The sequence below is a fragment of the Lissotriton vulgaris genome, chromosome 10 (assembly GCF_964263255.1).
Source record: "Lissotriton vulgaris chromosome 10, aLisVul1.2, whole genome shotgun sequence".
Classification (NCBI taxonomy): Eukaryota; Metazoa; Chordata; class Amphibia; order Caudata; family Salamandridae; genus Lissotriton; species Lissotriton vulgaris.
In genome coordinates, this window is record NC_141698.1 from 526,909,452 (window position 1) to 526,928,904 (window position 19,453).

At 47.7% G+C, this 19,453-nt stretch overlaps 1 protein-coding gene across 1 annotated transcript in view; it reads left to right on the forward strand.

The window, feature by feature from the left end:
* Nucleotides 1-19,453, forward strand: part of LOC147685485 (cytoglobin-2-like) — a 403,412-nt gene that overhangs the window by 323,418 nt on the left and 60,541 nt on the right. The gene's annotated exons all lie outside the window — the stretch shown is intronic.

The window sequence follows — 19,453 nt, forward strand, 5'->3', positions numbered from 1 at the left end:
CACACAGTGCGTCAGAGAGTGCTGCTTCTTTTTCCAATCAAATGGATTTTCTACTCGATTGTCAGCTATTCCCAACATGAAGGGTTGCAGCCTACTGCAACTGGCCCATTGAGAAATCTCATTGGGAGGATTCTAGCACCTGAAAATTCCACATGGGGGCACAAATTCTTGCTCGCGCTCGCCAACTTAACGTTGGCAAGCTGCACATGAGAAAAAAAACTCAGCGACTAGCTTAATATGACCAATATTGTTTAGACTCTGATTAGATTTGTCATGGGCACCTCGTTGGTGGGTTCATGAAGCCCTCACCCACCAACCTAGTTGGTGGCATGGTTCATCATTGGGCCCACCCAGTGACACCTAATGTGTCCCGGGTGTGCTGCGACGCCTGATTACAGCGGAGCTGGTATATTACTGAGAGTGCAGTGTGAAGTGTGAAGTGAAACGTGAGTTAAGACGGCTTGGCAAGGGTCCCAGTACCCAAGGGTAAATGAAATTTTTATAACTGGGCCCCGTCAGCGTTAAAATAAGGCTTGGGGATGTTTAAGGGAGGCAAGTTACTACCCCCTACATCCATCAAGTGGGTCGACATGTTTCATCCAGTGCCTTAAGTTAAATCTGGCTTTCCTCAGGTCCTTTTAAAATAGTGTGTTGTGCAAGTTAAAAGGAATGTAACGCAGGCTATTTGTTACTCACCGGAGTACGAAGATGGTGCAACAAGTACAAGGCAGGCTCTGACCAGAAAAGCTGGTCAACCCCTTACCGCTTCACTCCTTGACGCATTGGCTGCAAAAATCTAAGCGCATATATGAGAAGGGAATCCCCTCTCACACTTAGATAAACACCTTAGCGAGTGTAACACATAGCCTGTGTTACATTCCTAGTAGTAGTAACTCGCCTCCCTTAAACATCCCCAAGCCTTATTTTAACCGCTGACGGGGGCCCAGTTATTAAAATTTAATTTACCCTCGGGTACTGGGACCCACGCCAAGCCGTCTTAACTCACGTTTCACTTCACACTTCACACTGCATTCTCAGTAATATACCAGCTCCGCTGTAATCAGGCATTGCAGCACACCCAGGACCACATTAGGTGTCACTGAGTGGGCCCGATGATGAAGCATGCCACCAACTAGGTTGGTGGGTGAGGGCTTCATGAACCCACCAACGAGGTGCCCATGACAAATCTAATCAGAGTCTAAACAATATTGGTCATATTAAGCTAGTCTCTTTTGATAATACATATCAACTACGGTGACTTGGACTGGCTTTCTAGTCCTCTCTCTCTCTCTTGATACGCGCAAAAAAAACTCAGCGACTCAGAGATTGGCAGAGTTTTCGTGGAACTCTGCATTCCAAGCTGAACCTAGAGGGAGAAAAACTCCACCGATGGAGTGGAATTTTTCATTCATGCCTATTAAAAAATAGATATATTTTGTCCTGACGAGGAAACCATTTCTCTGGAGGAATTCATTTAATACTGGGCTCCAATGCTGCACTGGTAACCAAAAGCAGCCCTGGCAAACTGTTCAAACCAGCATCTATGGCCTGTTCCCTTTCCACTTTCCCCTTTCCACCCTTTGCTTGCTCCTCCAGTGTCTGCCTCAATATTCCCCGGGTTGCTGAAAGCCTAGCGAAGGCCCGGAGTTCTTAAAACCAGCCTCTAAATGCTGTAGCTCCTGAGTAAGCTGACCATGGTTTGAAAAGTATGTCTGGCCCTTCTGGGGGACTTGTTTGAGTTAGATAGTAACAGAAATACCTCTGCTTTGTAGAGGAAGAGCTAAATCATCTGTGGGAAAATTCTCTGATGGTTGAATATCAGTTAACTGAATTACCACCACCTTGAGCAAGAATGACAGAGGCAATTTCACTGATTAGGGACCACTATACAATACCATAAAGTTAATGGAGACCACGAGGTGAATACATGAGATATGGGAGTCAATGATATATGGTGATAAAAGAACCTGAAAGGCAGGGCGAATGGGAAGAAAGTGGCAACTTTTTTTTTTTTTTTTTAATTTTTTGAAAACCTTTATTGAAATCAGAACACACAGCTAGTCAGCCTGACATCCCGGAGGCAAGGCAGCAGGGCTAACAGGAGAGAAATAGTGTCAAACAAATGAGACATAATCGTCGAAGGTTAATTTTATATTAAGATGAAGTTCAACAAAAGGGCGCCCGCGGGCGCGAAAGTGGCAGTGGGGACATTGTGACGCTGGGTGTCTGGGATGGGTAGGGGAGGAAGGCAGGGATATGTGCATCAAGGATAAGTTACCAGAACAGGAAGGAGGAGGGGGGGAGGGTAACAGGAGAATATATTACAGTAGAGCTCAGTTGGCGTCACAGGCTAGGGAGACACATTATCATGCAGGCTGACTGATTCAGGCGGTAAGCACACATCTCCCCTGTATTCATTCCATGCTCCCCAAATTTTAGTCCAAGTTCGAGGTCTCCCTCTGGCCACATAGACTGTCTTCTCCCTGAACATGCACCAGTCCATGTTGGCCTTCCACTGTACCAGCAGGGGGGCCGCGGGCGCACCCCATTTTTGGGCTATGTCCCTCTTAGCCACCATGTTCCCAAGGGTAACCCATCTAGTCTGCGCAACGTTGTGATCGGAATGCTCCCATACGTTCAGAAGGCATCTACGGGCTTCCGCGTGAGCAGCCACGCCAGTCACCTCCTCCATAACTCGGTGCACTCTCCTCCAGTAGGAGGCAATCACCGGGCATTCCCAAAGGATGTGCAAAAAAGTGGCAAGAGCTCCGCAGCCCCTACGACAGAGACCGTCAGGTGAGAAACCCATGCGCATTAATCGGGGTCCTGTCATATACACCCGGTGCAGGATCTTAAATTGCACGAGGCGAAGACGGGAGGAAATGGCAACCTCCTTAGGGGAGGCAACTGCGCTCAGCCAGTCCTCATCGTCCAATTCAAGGCCGTCCGCCACCCACTGGTCTCTCAAGCTAAGGAGGAGGTCTGTGCGCACATTGATCAATTTTTTATAGGAGAGGGAGATTGCGCTGTCCGGCATGTGCCCATCTAGTATCCTGTCTTCCAGAGGGGAACTCTCAGGAATGACGCCGTCCGGCGGAGAGGCCGAAAGCAGCGCGTGTCTCAGTTGAGCGTAGCGAAAAAACTCCGTCGCGCCCAGCTGGTATTCGGTTTGTAACTGGGGGAAGGTCTTAATTGAGCCCCTAGCGAGCATATCATCGACCCTGCTGATGCCGATAAGGTCCCACTTATCAAATCCCTTGGTGTGCCATAGTCTACCCAGGATGTCCGAATCAAAGAGGGGAGTGAACCTGGTGAGTCTGCCTTGCCACCCTTGTGCCTTAGTAACCGCTCGCCAAGTGCGGACCGCCGTACGGGTGGGGCCCGTCAACCGCCGGTCAAAAGACTTCGAGTATAGGGCCCGATAATAGTTACCATCGCCCATCAACCATCTATCCATGGCATAGCCGGGGCTCTCCACTGGGCCATAAAAGCCGTGGTTGAGGGCAGCTAGTTGCGAAGACCAATAGTAGCGGCGCACATCTGGGAGGGCGATGCCACCGTCATACCAGGGGAGTGTGAGTTTGTGGATGGCAACGTGGGGCCGGCCATCCCAGAGGAGGGTCCGGAGGAGGCCTTCAAGATCACGAAAGTAGCGCGCCGGGACCGGGTCCTGGGCGTTTTGGAGTGCGTAGAGGAACCTGGGCAGGGCCATCATCTTGAAAAGAGCAGCACGGCCAAGAAGGGAGAGCGGCAGTTTACGCCAGCTGTCCACATCACGCCGTAACCGCTGAAGAGGGGGGAGTAAATTGTTATCATGCCTCAGCTTGGGGTTACCAGAGATGTAGATGCCCAGGTACTTGAAGCCGCGCGTGGCAATCTGAATCCTGCAGCCTCTGGGGAGACGTGGAGTATCTCCCTTGAGGACATATAGGGAGGACTTGGCCCAGTTGATAATTAGGCCAGAGTACCGCCCGAAAAGTCTGATCACATCACAGGCCACAATGAGGGACCTGCAGGGGGAAGTCAGATAGAGCAGGATATCGTCAGCGTACAGGGAGACCCTGTCTTCGAAGCCAGGGGCCCATGTAATGCCTCGCAGGTCAGGATGCACACGCAGTAAAGCTGCAAGCGGTTCGAGGGCCAAGGCAAACAGAAGGGGCGAAAGGGGGCAACCCTGTCTAGTACCCCGACGTAGGGGGAATGGCGCCGACAGGCGACCGTTGACCGTAACATTAGCCATCGGGTCCGCGTACAGTAACTTCACCCAGCTCACAAAGACCGGTCCGAACCCGAGTTTAGTCAGCACTGCCCAGAGGTATGGCCATTCGAGCGAGTCGAAGGCCATAGTGGCGTCGAGGGACGCGAGGACAGCCGGCTCTTCGAGAGTGTGGGCCCTGGCCATGACACCATGGAGGCGTCGCAAATTGAGAGCGGTGTTTCAGTGGGGGATGAATCCCGACTGGTCGGGGTGCACGAGGTCGCTAATGACGCCAATCAGTCGGTTGGCGAGCAGCTTGGCGAGGACCTTGGGCTCCACGTTAAGGAGAGAGATAGGACGGTACGATCGACAGACGTCCCGTGGCTTACCCTCCTTGTGGATGACCACGATGGTAGCCAGTCGTTGATCCAGAGGGAGACAGCCCCTCTCAAAGGACTCCAAGAACATTTTACGGAGGTGCGGGGAGACCGCGTCCGAGCGGATTTTATACAGTTCCACCGGTATGCCGTTAGGCCCGGAGGCCTTTCCGGTCCGCAGGGAGCGGATTGCAAGGTCAATCTCGTCAGCGGTGATGTCTCTATCCAAGTCCGCTCTCTCATCCTCGGAAAGGCAGGGTAGGTCAATATCCGAAAGGAAGGCCGATGAGTCCGCCTCCGAAAAGTCCGAGGCAGACTCATAGACCCCCCGAAAGTAGCCAGCGAATGAGTCGACGATGGCACTAGGGTCCGTAAGGACCACACCGTCATCACCGAGGAGTTCGGGTACCACACGGCTGGCCATCTCCCTTCTGTCCAACCTAGCCAGCAACTTCCCGGCCTTATCGCCCACATCGTAGATGCGGCCTCACTGTTCCTTGGCTAGGGCAAGTGCGGCATTAGTGGCCAAGGCATGGTACTCCGCTTGTTTCAGCGAGAGGGTATGCAGGACAGAGGGATCCGGCTCGGGCCCCAGCTGGGCCTCGAGACGCAAGACCTCCTGCTCAACAACCAACATGTCAGAATCCCTAGTCCGGCGGGCCTCAGCGATGAGCGCCTGGGCCTCGCCACGGAGCACCGTCTTGAAGGCCTCCCAGAGCGTAACGGCCGACCTCACCGAGCCCACGTTCTCGGAGAAGTAAAGATCAATGGCTTTGGCCATGAGGGAGCGGGTTTTGACGTTACGGAAGTACCACGGATTGACCGCGGCCGGTCGTTCCGACAGGACCACCCCAAAGTCGAAAGAGACCCATAACGGGGAGTGATCAGAAATGCCCCGCGCCAGAAAGCGGGCTTCGGAAACGGCCAGTGCGTCCGAAGCCAATGTGAGGACATAATCAATGCGAGAAAGACTCCCGTGTGCACCCGATAGAAAGGAAAATTGACGGAGCGTGGGATGTAGAAGTCGCCACCCGTCTACCAGACCCATGGACTCGAGAAAGGAGGGCAGCCACATCTGCGGGCTACGTAGGTCGCGGGCGGTTGGCGATCAAGCAGACCAGAGCAAACTGAATTAAAGTCACCCCCCACTATCATCCGGCCAGCCGGCATAGACAAGATGGCACCACCAAGGTCCTGAAAGGTACTAGATTGGAGCCCCGCGGGGACGTACACAGAAAACAACGTGAGGGAACGCCCTTCCCATCTACCAGCCACGGCAGCGTACCGCCCCCTATCATCAATCAAGGTGACCTCTATCTCTAGGGGAAGGGATGCGCGCACGAGGATGCCCGCCCCCCGGGAGCCGGAAGAGAACCCCGAGTGTGCCACCATTTTGTAACCCTTACGATTCAAAGCTTTACAAGCGTTGCCCACCAAGTGCGTCTCCTGAAGAAGGACAATATCTGGCATGTGCCGTTTAATCAGTTGTATCACCACCCCTCTCTTAATTCGGTCACCCAACCCGTTAACATTCCAACTGAGAATTCTTAACATCCTACCCCCCATCCCCCCACTGCCCGTCCCACCCAATGCCCAAAGACACCCGCATCAAAAACAGTTCAGGAGCACCAATGTCCCATTGCCACACTAGAGAAAGAAAGGAAAAAACAACACACAAAATAACTGTCCCCAACAAACCCCCCACCCTGCACCCCTGCAGTAGACTAAAAAGCCCCCCCAACCAGCAGTGTGCCTGTCGCCCCATTAACTACTCTACGAAAGACCCAGAGGAGTAAGGAATCCCCGTGAAAACGTCCCGCCACCCACCATGTAAATGAAGGAGAGGCCATTAAATAACAAGGCACCAGACCGGCGGTCATTCGAGGGGGGGTAGCATCAGCTCCTAGTTCAGTCTTGCCGCTCCGCTCCGCCCGAGGCGCCTCCAGCTTCATCCTCTTGTTCGTCACGAGTAGGCGAAACAGTGTCCAACCATTCGCTGACATTTTCAGGATAGGCAAAAAAGAGGGCACGTCCCTTGTGCTCAATACGAAGTTTCGCAGGGAACATCATTGAGTACTTGAGACCCAAGTCTCTGAGGCGTCTCTTCACCCCCGCGTAGCTCAAGCGCTGACGCTGCACCAGCCTGGTGAAGTCCGGATAAAAGTGCACCTCCGCATTTTGGTCCCTGAAGTTGAGGAGGCGCGCCACAATCAGTCGCGGCGACGCTCCCGTTTTCGGCGGGCCCCCCGGTACCCGGTGGGCACGCTCCACTGAGAAAAAGTTACTCAGTCCAGAGGGCGCCAAATGAGTCTTAACCAAATCCTCCACAAATAGGTCAGCAGCGTAATTCTGGGATCCCTCCGGTACCCCTACTATGCGGACGTTCTGCCGCCTGGCTCGCCCCTCAAAGTCCTCCAGCCGCCTTGAGAATAGATCAGCGGACATCCGCAGGTTGCGGACCTCAGTCTGTAACTCGGAAACGTCCGAGGTTAGGCTGGCGGTCTTGATGTCGAGAGCCTTCACACGCTCGTTGGTCTTGCCCAAATCGGCCCTTATGAGGGTGATATCAACAGCCATGAAGTCCACTTTATGAGTCAGAGTCTCGTGCTGCTGCTGCATGTCGGCCCGGAGGCCAGTGATGGCACCCATGATGTCCACGAGAGTGGGGTCCGATCCATCCGGTGGGCTCGTCGATGGGGTCCCTTTAGAGACAGCCCCAGATGTAGGTGGCGACTTGAGATTCACATATCGCTCCATGCGATTATTCTGCGTTTGCGATTTGCCCTGACCACCTTTATTCGATGCCCTGTCCGGATCACCTCTGCCCGCCATGATGGGTACGTGAGAACAAAGGCGAGGTGGCAACAGGTCTAAGTCCACAGCCGAAAGGCAGACGGATCAAGGAGGCAAGACCAGGGTGTAGAAGGCTCAAGCAGGAGCGCAGTTACTTCACCAACGAGGGCGGCAGGCGGGCACTACGCAGTCCGATCGTGCGAAGTGACGAAGTCCGGAGGGACAATGGCACCGCCACGGAGCGAAGTTCAGCTCGACGTAACTCTGCTCAGGATCCACCGATTCGGAAGCCGATTGCAGCCCCCACCTCAGCAGGCCACCAGCATTACAATTCCACCAATGTGGACCAGGATTTCAGGCAGGAGAGTTGCTGTGGGTCGGACGGTCCACGGAGCTCCGAGCTTACGCGGCCATCTTGGTCGCCCGCGAAGCTCCTCCCTCCAAAGTGGCAACTTTTGATGTCCCTTTGAAATTGCAGTTAGATGACCACCTTTTGGGCACTTCCCCTCTACATTTGTCTTTGTACTTTGCTGACATCAAGAGCTGAGACCCATGCAGATGGACAGTGGTCTGGCAGGTTGCCAGTAGTTTGAACCAGAAGGGATAGCCAAGAGGACCGCCACAGAGGCCGATGGGCTATTCCAAAGAGTAAACCCAGAAATCCTATTGAGCTTGAGTTTTCCTGTAGAGAACTTTATGAATATTAGCTCCATTGCCGTGGCTGAAAAGTATACATCGCCTAAGACTATGAAACACAAATACCCTGACAGCTGATTGGACTATCAACACAAGACCCAAAGAAATAGTCACTCTAAGTGCCCTGACAAGGCTTTAGAGGAACTGATGGCCAGCCTGGTGTTCAGTTTCAGTCACAAGTCCGAAAGTCTGCCTGATAGTGTGCCTAACAGCTTATGTAGAGGGATCCAGATTCTTATACAGGCACACATTATTCTCAGAAGTTCTTGCACAGTGTTTACATTGATGCTATCAGTTTGTATGTTCTTGCCGAGATGTGGGAACATCCATAAGGGGGTTGCCAGACTGGTTTAATAAGAATTATCTGCTCTGGAAGATTGCACTGGCTCTCATCACTCTATAAGATAATGGTAAAATTGAGCATGCTAATGAGGGAGTTAGGTACAATCTTTCAACTTATTGCCTCCCTGACAATAACCTCATTGAGTTGGAGCTTGAGGAAGGGGGGGCTGCTGTATGGACCTGCATACTTCACTGACGCATTCCGAAGGTTCCAATCCTAGAATTGAGTTTCTTCATCTGCCAGCTCCTCCAGAGAGTATCTCTGATATTGGCCCAGACATAGCTATGACCACATTGAAGGACTATGTGGCATGGCAAAATTTTGCTTCGGGGGGAGGCTCGAACAAGGCAGAGTTTGTGCAATCACAATATAAGTGTCCCGCCGTGTCTGTGCACCTAAGGCCAGATGCTGATTAAATGACTAATGTTTGGAAGCCCCAAAACCCAGGGTCAGCCAGAAGTTGGTGTTGCCAGAGAGTTACTGCAAGCACTTCATGATACTAGCATATGAATACCCAGTGCAGGATCTTCTTAGGTCAAAAAGATCAAATAAAGGCTCTTAGCAAACATCTTTGATCTAAAATAGGCCTAATTTGGAGATGTTTTGCAGGGCATCATGCCTGACTTCACAAACATTTGCTAAGTGTGGCACCATAGATTTCCATCCTGCAGTGGTAGCTACAACTATAAAAATAGTCAAACTCACCATATACTGCTCCACCGGATGCGCACCTCTCTTCCCGATCAGCGCCCATGAGCTGGAAAGCGAAGGGGTTACTTCCTGTTCAGTTGACACCAATACGGCTCATCCTGGAGCTGCTGCCATGCTGACAGAAGCTCCAGGATTAGTGGAAGCAGGATAACCCAAAGCTTATTTTGAGCCTGGGGGCCTGTGCCAGCAATCCCCAGGCTGTTTCACAGCCATGTGATTGCTGGGTGCGCACTGCACGTGACAGGCTGCTGTAGCAATAGAGCCGGCCAATGCGCCTTGCAGGGGCAGATGTAATCATGCAATTGCAGGATTCAGCCCCTCCCCCTGCCCCCGCAAAGACAACATAACAATATATCATTCATTGCTTTGTTCCAAGAACTCTCAAATAAAGCAAATACAATATAGAGAAGGCAGCACCTTACAAATCTTTCTTTTCAGTGATGGTCTTAAGGGATAACTTTGACTTATATGGCTGTAAGAATATTTTATTTACAAACTATTTATTAGTTTCGAACATCTTTCAAAATCTGCATCGACTTGTGCTAAAATAATTGCTTGTTTTATTAACTTTTCATGAAGCAACCTATTGAGGTTAGCTGATCTAGGTAATGAGGGAAAATTATAGCTTCTTAACATAATGAAGACCCCACGATTTCAGTAAATGTCATTTGTCCTGTTGAATGTGAGTAGTTGAGGCTTAAGTGGGTACTAGCAGATTGCCTTGATTCCTAGTGTTCTTCCCCCAGATGGCTTGTTTCAATTCAGGGACATACTCTTCTGGGTAAAGAACTTGCTGAACACCAAGTGGCTGGTGTAAAACTGGTTCTCAAGGACAGCATTGATGCTATCCTAGAATAAAAGGACCCAACCTAGCAGACCCACATGCTGGCATTTCATGGACTCATTGGGTATAAGTGGGACTTTGTGGAGAACTGTGGCTCCATTGTGGAACTGGCTTCCAGGAAGCAACAAAAGAAACTCAGTTGGACCTTAGACTGTCAACATGCAACTGAGTTGCACAAAAGCCTTCTGTAAGGATTCCGCCATGAAGCCAGTTGACTTCCATCGGCCCATCACTACTTTGTATTGCAAACTGACACTTCTAATAATGGATTCAATGAGAAGGGCAGAGCAGACCCAGCTGCTTTCATTATTGGATGATTGCAACCCTTGGAGCAGAACTAGCCACTCATTGAGAATGAATGCTTTTTGATTGTGTGGGCATTATAAAGGTTTCATCTCTTCATGTTTGGGGCAATCTTTCCCATCCAGAAAGGCTGCACGCCCTTACGTTCGCTCATGTCCTTGAGCTACCCCAATTTGATTACATTCTCTAGTAAGAATATCATTTCACTGCTGGATAGAAGGCAGAGCCTCAGGTGGGTTTGTGGATGGTCTTACAAGAAAGTTCAGACAGCCAAATGAATAGGACTAGATTTGGGACTCTCCTAGTGATAAGTCTTATCGGTATAGGGTGACTTGAGGACTGGGGACAAAGGTGCCTGTTTGTAGGGTGGATTTTTTTGATGAGTGGAAAATGTCACCGACAATATGCTTTTTCGGTTTCGCAGTAATTATTGTGAAAATCATAAAATTTGTGAACAGAAGATAGTTTTTAGTCAAAAGCAGTGTAGAGTAACCCATTTCTAATGTTGAATCCTTTATATTTAAAAAAATACTGTTTGCAGGTTAGAGAATGACTGCCACCCCTAGCACAACAAGGACACCTCATCTTCTACTGTATCCTCTCCTGCTTTCTTCGCCTCCAGGACCTGTATGTCAGGAGCCTGTACATTTAGTTGCACAGAGGAATGACCTTCACTGTTTATTCTGGCAGTAGGGTAAGGGATGCCTGTACCAGAATCCTCTCTGATGAGGGAAACTCTGCAGAAAGCACGTTAGTTAGATTGACCGGCTGAAAATGATGCACCAACTTTAATTGGAAATGGAAAGTTGCCCCACCTTGAACGTTTAAGCAGGATGCCAACATCTGTTAAAGCAAGACCTCACAGCCATTAAACAAACCTGTGAGGTTCATTAAGTGGTTATTTCAGAATGTGGAGCTGAGTGTTTCCATTTCCTCTTATCAGGAAACATGTTTGATCGCCCCGCTGAAGTTCGTTTGACTTGCCTTCTTGGAAGCCCCAGGCCAGGCAAGGAATCAAGAGACACTAACAGTGACTAGAAGATATCTCCTCCTCACTAGTGACCAGAAGAATGCTGCCTCACGACACAAACACCATCAAGTGCATGTGATCTGGCTGGTGACTCTACTTGTGTGCACGCTCCATCTGTGACCACCTTTAATGTTGTTGCTCATCCCCTGACCTCGCCGTTGCGTGCAGAGGTCTAGCTTCTGAATGGCCTACATTCTACCAGAATCCAGAAAAACACTAGTCAAGTGTATGATGTTTTGCAGTACCAACTTCTACCTACCCTGAACTGAGAAATATGCATATCTTCTGGAGTTACTATTTCACTGTTTCATAGATCTGCTTCATTTACGTTTAGTGTTTGAGGCCATTAGGGTTGCAAATAACTGCTACAAAGAAACAGGTTTATAAGATGGATTGAGGTCACCCACTTCAAAGTGAGGTGTTTGGAATTGATTAGTAATAACGAGCATTAAATGTGTGTAATTGTTCTACTAATATTCCATCCCTTAAATCCAAACTGCATTGTGTTGTTTTTGTATTCCCATTTTCCCAGAATGTTTAAAAGTTTGTGATCATTAAGCGATCAGGACTGGGGTATAGTGTTTATAGAAAAGGACCATGGTCTACCACTGTATTGCTATTATATTTACATCTTATTGTGTATTTGCATTTATGTGCTTTTGATATTTGACCTTAATTTTCATTGTATTAATCTGTAAACTTACAATTAGGTCAGCACTTTTTGTATTGCTAATAAGCCCGACACAGTTTGACGATCTTCGCAAATCATTCCCCCCAAAATAATTTCATCTACCTCAGCTCTTTCCAGGAAAGTTTCTGGGATCTCTGTCAAATGGGAGCTAAGAAAAATTGGGCATCCAAGAACGTTTCTTTCCCATAGGAATTTCAAACAGCTATACACAAAATACGGCTGAACAGAATTACACCAACTTGGCAGAAAGCTAGACCTTTACCCAGAAAGTGCACTTTTTGTGATTTAGTGTAAACATGTTATGCCATTTTTGAGAAAATAAGGTTAAAAAACTAGAGATATCTATATATTTGGTCCTGTTGGTGTACCACAGGAGTCCCATTGGACACAAATTAAAAAAAATGTACTGATAGGCTAAGAGAGCTTTTTCCTGGGGATGGCTTGGCTAAGAGACCTTTTTCCTGGGGATGGCTTGGCCACCTGTAAACGGTTGGGTCAGGCTCTGGGTTCCAGCCACCTCCGTAGAGTCAAATGTTATTCTCACTGAGTATAAATATGATTACAAAATACAAGAAAATCACTGGAAAAAAACAAAGGTGAACGTAATGTCATAGTTAGGTAAGATAATAAGATCTTACTTTAGGTGAAACTACCTACCCCCAAAATAAACTGAAGAAACACAATGGTTAAAGTGATGTCATAGTTAGGTCTGGTAATAAAGTCTTACTTTAGGTTACAAAAACATAGAAATTCACTCAAAAACTAAATTTAATGTAATGTTCTAGTTATCTTAGGTACTATAAATTTAGTTTATATTAAAAAAAAATAGAGATTCACTGAAAAAAACTAAAGCTAAAGTGACGTTATAGTTAGGCTTTGTAATAATATAAACACTACTGTTTTAAAAACAAAAAAAAATCCACCAATTATATTTTAATGATCTAACTGTTAATTGCTCCCCACCATACACTGCTTATCACCTCACATATTATGTCACTTGTGACATGTTCAATGACATTAATGATTACATTATCCCTTGCAGAGAGAACAAAAAGAGGGTTAAAAAAAGCCTCAGATCTGAGGTCAACAAAGAACAAAGTGAGGAAATAGAACAGTTTTCTTTAGTACTGTGTCCCTCATTCATTTAAACTAGGAAATGCTGTTTATCATGCTCCCTCAGAGGATCCAACAAGTTAATAATTTTCTAGCACTTCGAGATCACAAGAACCAACATCTTAATGATGCACCAACACTTTCCAGATTTTCTGTCAGCTCATTGGTTGTGGTGAGTGATTCCAGATTTATTGAAAATGGATATAGAATAGGTTGTACTTATCTAAACTTGATGTGCACAATTTTTTAAATTATGCTTTTTATCATTTATATATAATCAATTGGCCTTCAGATGCAATTGTGGTAGATCAACAATTTGATTGCAATCTCACAGTATAAAAAACTATGAAGATAATCTTTTTATCAACAGTGATTTGTAAACAGTGATGATTAATTGCATATTTTGTTTTGCTTTGAATAAGTTCAAGTTCAAGTTCAAGTTCGAAAATTTGTATAGCGCACTACTCACCCAGAGGGACTCAAGGCGCTTTGGGGAGGGGGGTACTTTACTTATCGAATATCCACGTTTTTAGTTGCTTTCTGAAGGAGAGGTGGTTCTGTGTAAGGCGGAGGTGAGTGGAGAGAGAATTCCAGGTCTTGGCCGCTAAGTAGGAGAAGGATCTTCCCCCCATGGTGGATCTATGGATGCGCGGAATTGCGGCGAAGGCTTTATTGGACGATCGTAGTTGGCGGGTGGGGGTGTAGAAGGGCAGTCCCGTGTTGAGGCATTCGGGTCCTAGGTCATAGAGGGCTTTGTGTGCGTGGGTGAGGAGACGGAACGTTATTCTCTTGTTGACGGGGAGCCAGTGGAGGTCTTTCAGGTGACCGGAAATGTGAGCTTGGCGGGGGATGTCTAGGATGAGTCTGGCTGAGGCGTTTTGGATGCATTGGAGTTTTTTCTGTAGTTTGGCTGTGGTTCCGGCGTAAAGGGTGTTTCCGTAATCCAGTCGGCTTGTGACCAGTGCGTGGGTGACCGTCTTTCATGTTTCGGTGGGGATCCAGCGGAAGATTTTTTTGAGCATGCGTAGGATGTTGAAGCATGATGATGAGACGGTGTTGACTTGTCTGGTCATCGAGAGGGAGGAGTCCAGGATGAAGCCCATGTTACGTGCGTGGTCCGTAGGTATGGGTGCGGTTCCCAGGGCTGGTGGCCACCATGAGTCGTCCCAGGCAGCGGGGGATGAACCTAAGATGAGGACTTCCGTTTTGTCCGAGTTCAGTTTTAAACGGCTGTTCTTCATCCACTCGGCTACTTCTTTCATTCATTCGTTTAAGTTGGTTTTGGCGGTGTTTGGGTCTTTGGTGAGGGAGAGGATCAGCTGGGTGTCGTCTGCGTAGGAGATGATGTTGAGGTTGTGTTGGCGTGCGATGGATGCGAGGGGACTCATGTATATGTTGAAGAGGGTGGGACTGAGTGATGATCCTTGTGGTACGCCGCAGATGACTTCGGTGGCCTCTGATCTAAAAGGGGGGAGGCGGACTCTCTGGGTTCTTCCGGCGAGGAACGAGAGGATCCAGTCCAATGCTTTTCCTTATATTCCGACGTTACTAAGGCTTTGTATGAGGGTGCTATGACAGACTGTGTCGAAGGCTGCGGAGAGGTCAAGTAGGATGAGGGCAGCTGTTTCTCCGTTGTCCAGTAGAGTTCGAATGTCGTCTGTTGTTGCGATGAGGGTGGTTTCGGTGCTGTGTTTGGCTCGGAAGCCGGACTGTGAGGGGTCGAGGGATTTGTTGGATTCGAGGAAGGCGGCGAGCTGACTGTTGATGGCTTTCTCAATGACTTTGGCAGGGAATGGGAGGAGCGAGATGGGGAGGTAGTTCTTAAGTTCAGTGGGGTCTGCTGTGGTTTTCTTTAGAAGGGCGCTGAGTTCGGCATGTTTCCAGCTTTCCGGGAAGGTAGCGGAGTTGAACGAGCAGTTGATGACGTCACGGAGATGGGGTGCAATAATGGAGTCTGCTTTGTTGAAAATGTGGTGGGGGCATGGGTCGGTTGGCGATCCCGAGTGGATGGAGTTCATCAGGCGGATGGTGTCTTCAGTGGTGATTGGGTTCCAGTCGCAAAGGATGTTAGAGGGCGGTTTTGGTTCGGAGGTGGGTGGAGTGGACTGGTCTTTGGACAGGTTTCCAAAACTGTTATGTATGTCGGCGATTTTGTTGTGGAAGAATGAGGCTAGGGAGTCGCAGAGGTCTTGGGAGGGAGTGATGTCGTTGGTGCCGGCGGTGGGGTTGGTAAATTCTTTGACGATGTTGAATAGTTCCTTGCTGTTTTGGGCGTTGTTGTCAAGACGATCCTTGAATGCTGATTTCTTGGTGGATCGGATCAGTTGGTGGTGTTTGCAGGTGGCGTTCTTGAAGGTGGTCAGGTTGTCAGAGGTTGGGTCTTTTCTCCAGGCTTTCTCAAGGGTACGACAGAACTTCTTGGATTTCTTAAGGTCATCGTTGAACCAGGGGGATTTTTTGCTACCTTGCTTGATTTGATGGTTTTTCAAGGGTGCTAGTTCGTCGGCGCTGAGGGTGATCCATTGTGTGAGGTTGGTGGCTGCTTGGTTTGGGTCCGATGATTTGGCGGGAGGGTTTTGGTGAAGCGATGTGAAGAGTTGGTCGGTGGTAATTTTGTTGCAGTTTCTTCAGAGAATAGGTTGTGGGGGGTTGTGGGTCGTGGTCTTTTTGTAGTTTAAGTGAACGCAGCTGTGGTCAGTCCAGTGGAGAGCTGTTGTGTGATTGAAGGAGATGTGCTTGCTGGAGGTGAAGATTGGGTCGAGCGTGTGTCCAGCATAGTGGGTGGGGGTATTGACAAGTTGTTCGAGTCCGAGGTTGGCCAGGTTGTCCAGAAGGGTGGTAGTGTTACTGTCGTTTTTCTTTTCCAGGTGGAAGTTGAGGTCTTCCAGTAGAATGTAGTCCTCGGAGGGGAGGGCGTATGGGCTGATGAAGTCGGTGATGTCTTCGCTTAATTGTGTGCGGGGTCCTGGTGGTCTGTAGATGAGGGTGCCTCTGAGTGTGGTCTTGGGATCGGTGTGGATCTGGAAGTGAAGGTGTTCGACGGTTGCGAGGTAATCATCAGAACTGGTCGTGATGCGGATGGTGTTCTTATGGACGATGGCGAAGCCTCCTCCTGTTTGGTTAGTGCAGTCCTTTCGGATGATCTTGTAGCCGTCTGGGATGGCTATGGCGATGTCGGGTGCTGATGAGGCGTTCATCCAGGTTTCTGTAAGGAAGGCGACATCCGGGGATGTAGTGTCGAGTAGGTTCCAGAGTTCAATGGCGTGTCTGTGGACCGAGCGGGTGTTGAGCAGGATGCATTTTAGGTGGTTAGTGTCGGAGCTCTGTTTGGAGTTTGTGGATTTGGTGTGGGTCCTGATGCAGTTGAACTTGCAGGAGTGGCAGGTGAAGGGTCCATGGGTGTGTCCTGGGGCGGCTTGGTAGCAGTTTGGTGGGCGGCCGGGGTTAAGGGCTGAGAGGGTTGTTATTATCTGTACATTTTTCCCAACATGAAGCAATTAGATGAGTATGATTGAGAGAATTGTGTGGCCTATTCACAAACTAAATTGTTAGTATATACACTAATACTACACATTTTATGACTTACTACAATATTTAAGTACCGAGATTGCCACCTGTCCAAATTTTTTCTGTGCAGAGATTTTTGCATCTCCGCATAAGTAGGTATATATTTTTGTAGCAAATGTGGGATGGACCAAGGGGAGTGGCTGTAAAATAGGAAATACTTACTACTGAATGTGAGAGGTTTAGGGAAATAAAAGGAGGGGTTTAGGGAGGGGAAAGGGTGGATTATGAGACAGCCTTGCTAATATAAACACTCTCACACAAAAGAGTAAGACCATTGCTGTTTCATTGCTGTTCACAAACTACAGATCTAAAGTTACTACAGCCCTAAATTTAACAAATGATAGTGCTGATGCTACAGCATATCCCTGGAGTAAGTCTAGCATCACAAATGGCCACTCTAAGGTACTGAAAAACATTCCTTAGGAAAACAGAGACAGGGACTTAATTGAACACCCCCATAGGAAATAATATTAACATTATTCACTTTTCACATACATATATGTATATGTGTTGAACTCCCACCATGCAGTGTCTACAATCATGGCTCCCATAAAGATATCAAAAGAAGATGTGTGCTGTCCTGGGATTAAAGAAGGCTTAAGAAGGCATTCCTTTTAACTGCTTATTTATTTGTGCTACATAGGATGATACGTTTCGGTGTTTTGGAATTATGAAAATTCTTAAGCAACTAGGGATTCTGTCAACTTCAATGTAATTATTGTGGGGTGAAACCTTCCACCATCTGACTATTTCGTTTCTCATTACATTTCTCTTGTGCAGATGACTTGTGGTTTAAAGTGCCAGTGGGTGGTTTCCTTTGTCTGCACTTGCCCGACTGTCCTGAACCATCGAGTCTGTGGATTCATCAAACAAACATTTTGTTGCCTCCTTTCATAGAGAACACCATCTGTGTTTAAAAAGTTCCAAGTTTCAATTTTAACCTCTTAAATTCGGTGTTATATGTCTCCACATCCGGAACTAGGGGATTTGATACATGCAAGTCAACAGTTAGGGCCCGATTACGATGTCATCAGGAATGGCTCCAAAGGGCATTCAATTAGCCTGAATCTGATTCGGAAGCCTTGTTTCTGACCGAATCGGTCACATTTCCAGGCAACCAAGTGTGATACAAGGGAGCCGGCCAGGCTGTCAGAATTGGTTCTGAACGGGATTCAGGCAGCCCGAGCCGTTCAGATCTGAATCATACAGCCCAATGGAAACGTTTTTTGAACGAGCGAGTACGAGGACCAATTCAGACAGCTGTTCCATATCGGTTTGACCGAGATAAAAACGGCTGTGGGAATCAGACTTCGGGGGCCCATAGCAGGCCCCCCTTGACCACCGGCCCTCTGAATTGGGCCAATAGGGTACCCATACCCATGAATGCACAGTGTGGCAGGCACCATGGGGTGCCCGCCACAGGGGGACCGACTTTCCCCAAACACCCTTTTTTTCAATGGGAGCCTGTGCTTACGTTCAGAACACAGTTTCCCATTGAAGTCAATGGGAGTCTGACCGAATCGTATAAGGATGCATGCAAGTCACTCAGTCAGACTCCCCCGATCCGAGTCGTTCGGAAAGCATTCCGGAACTGATTCGGTGGGAATGCTTTCCTAACAACATCATAATCTGGCCCATAGGTGTAAATATGCATTGGGAAATAGGAGCAGGAGTAGATTTACATATTAGTAAATCTACACTTGTAAATTTGCCTTTGTAAATATGGACCTATAAATAAAGGGACCTGCTGCAAACTGGTGGCTGACATTCTGTTGTCCACAGACCAATGTTTAATGATTTGTTTTTATGACTCAGCCACAATTATTCCTTTTCGATTTGAGGCTGTTAGGAATGAATAAATAACATTTTTTAACTAGGACTGCTAGGTTTGGGTTATTCTTTTGACCTTCTAAAACAGCAATTAATAGTAAAAGAGAATATCTGATTGTGGCCCTATACCAACTATTTGACTATGGACACAAGAGACAGAAAACAAAGTCTGGATTCCAAACTGACCGGGTTGATTTATTTTACCACAAACTATTGAACCTGGGGAATGAAAGTTGTTTAAAGTGTTACCACATTTTGGCACAATTTAGTGCTGTAAATAATTTGCAGCACTATGGGCCCAAAAAGATGTTTCTTGTTTTGACCCAAAGGCCAGTAAGATATTGATCATAGGTTTTACCAGCTGCTCAAATAGATGGCTACAGCAGTTAGTTTGGGGCGAGACCTAAGTTTGCTATAGATAAATAAGCTGCACACATTACATTTAAATACAAACACTATGGGCCCCAAGAACAAAACTCTTTTGAAGTTGCAAAGTCTGCGAATTTCAAAAACACAGGCTTTGCAATTGCAAAAGAGTGTTTTGCAATGTACCACACTATTGTATCTCATTATCTCTCTGTAACATTGCTATATTGTTTCTCCTTCTCCTTTCCAGACTCTGCTATTTTTATTTAAATGTGAGCTCTTGCTCTGTCTGCTCCACACCCACAGCCCGAACTCCATCCACCTACCGCTGCTGTATCCATGGTGGCCTCTTCCATGATTTCTACACATGTACATACACATGCAGCCATCTTGGAATGGCTTTGATTTTGCTTTATGAAAATCATTGCAAGATGACTTCCATGGGTGAGAACCAACCAGACATCTGGAAAACAAAAAAAGCATTGGCAAAGTCAAAAGGTCTGCTCCCCTGTATCCCAGATTTAACCCATTCACGTCGCCTATGCTTATTAAATTAAAGGTATTATCAAAATCAATAATCTTTTTTTAATA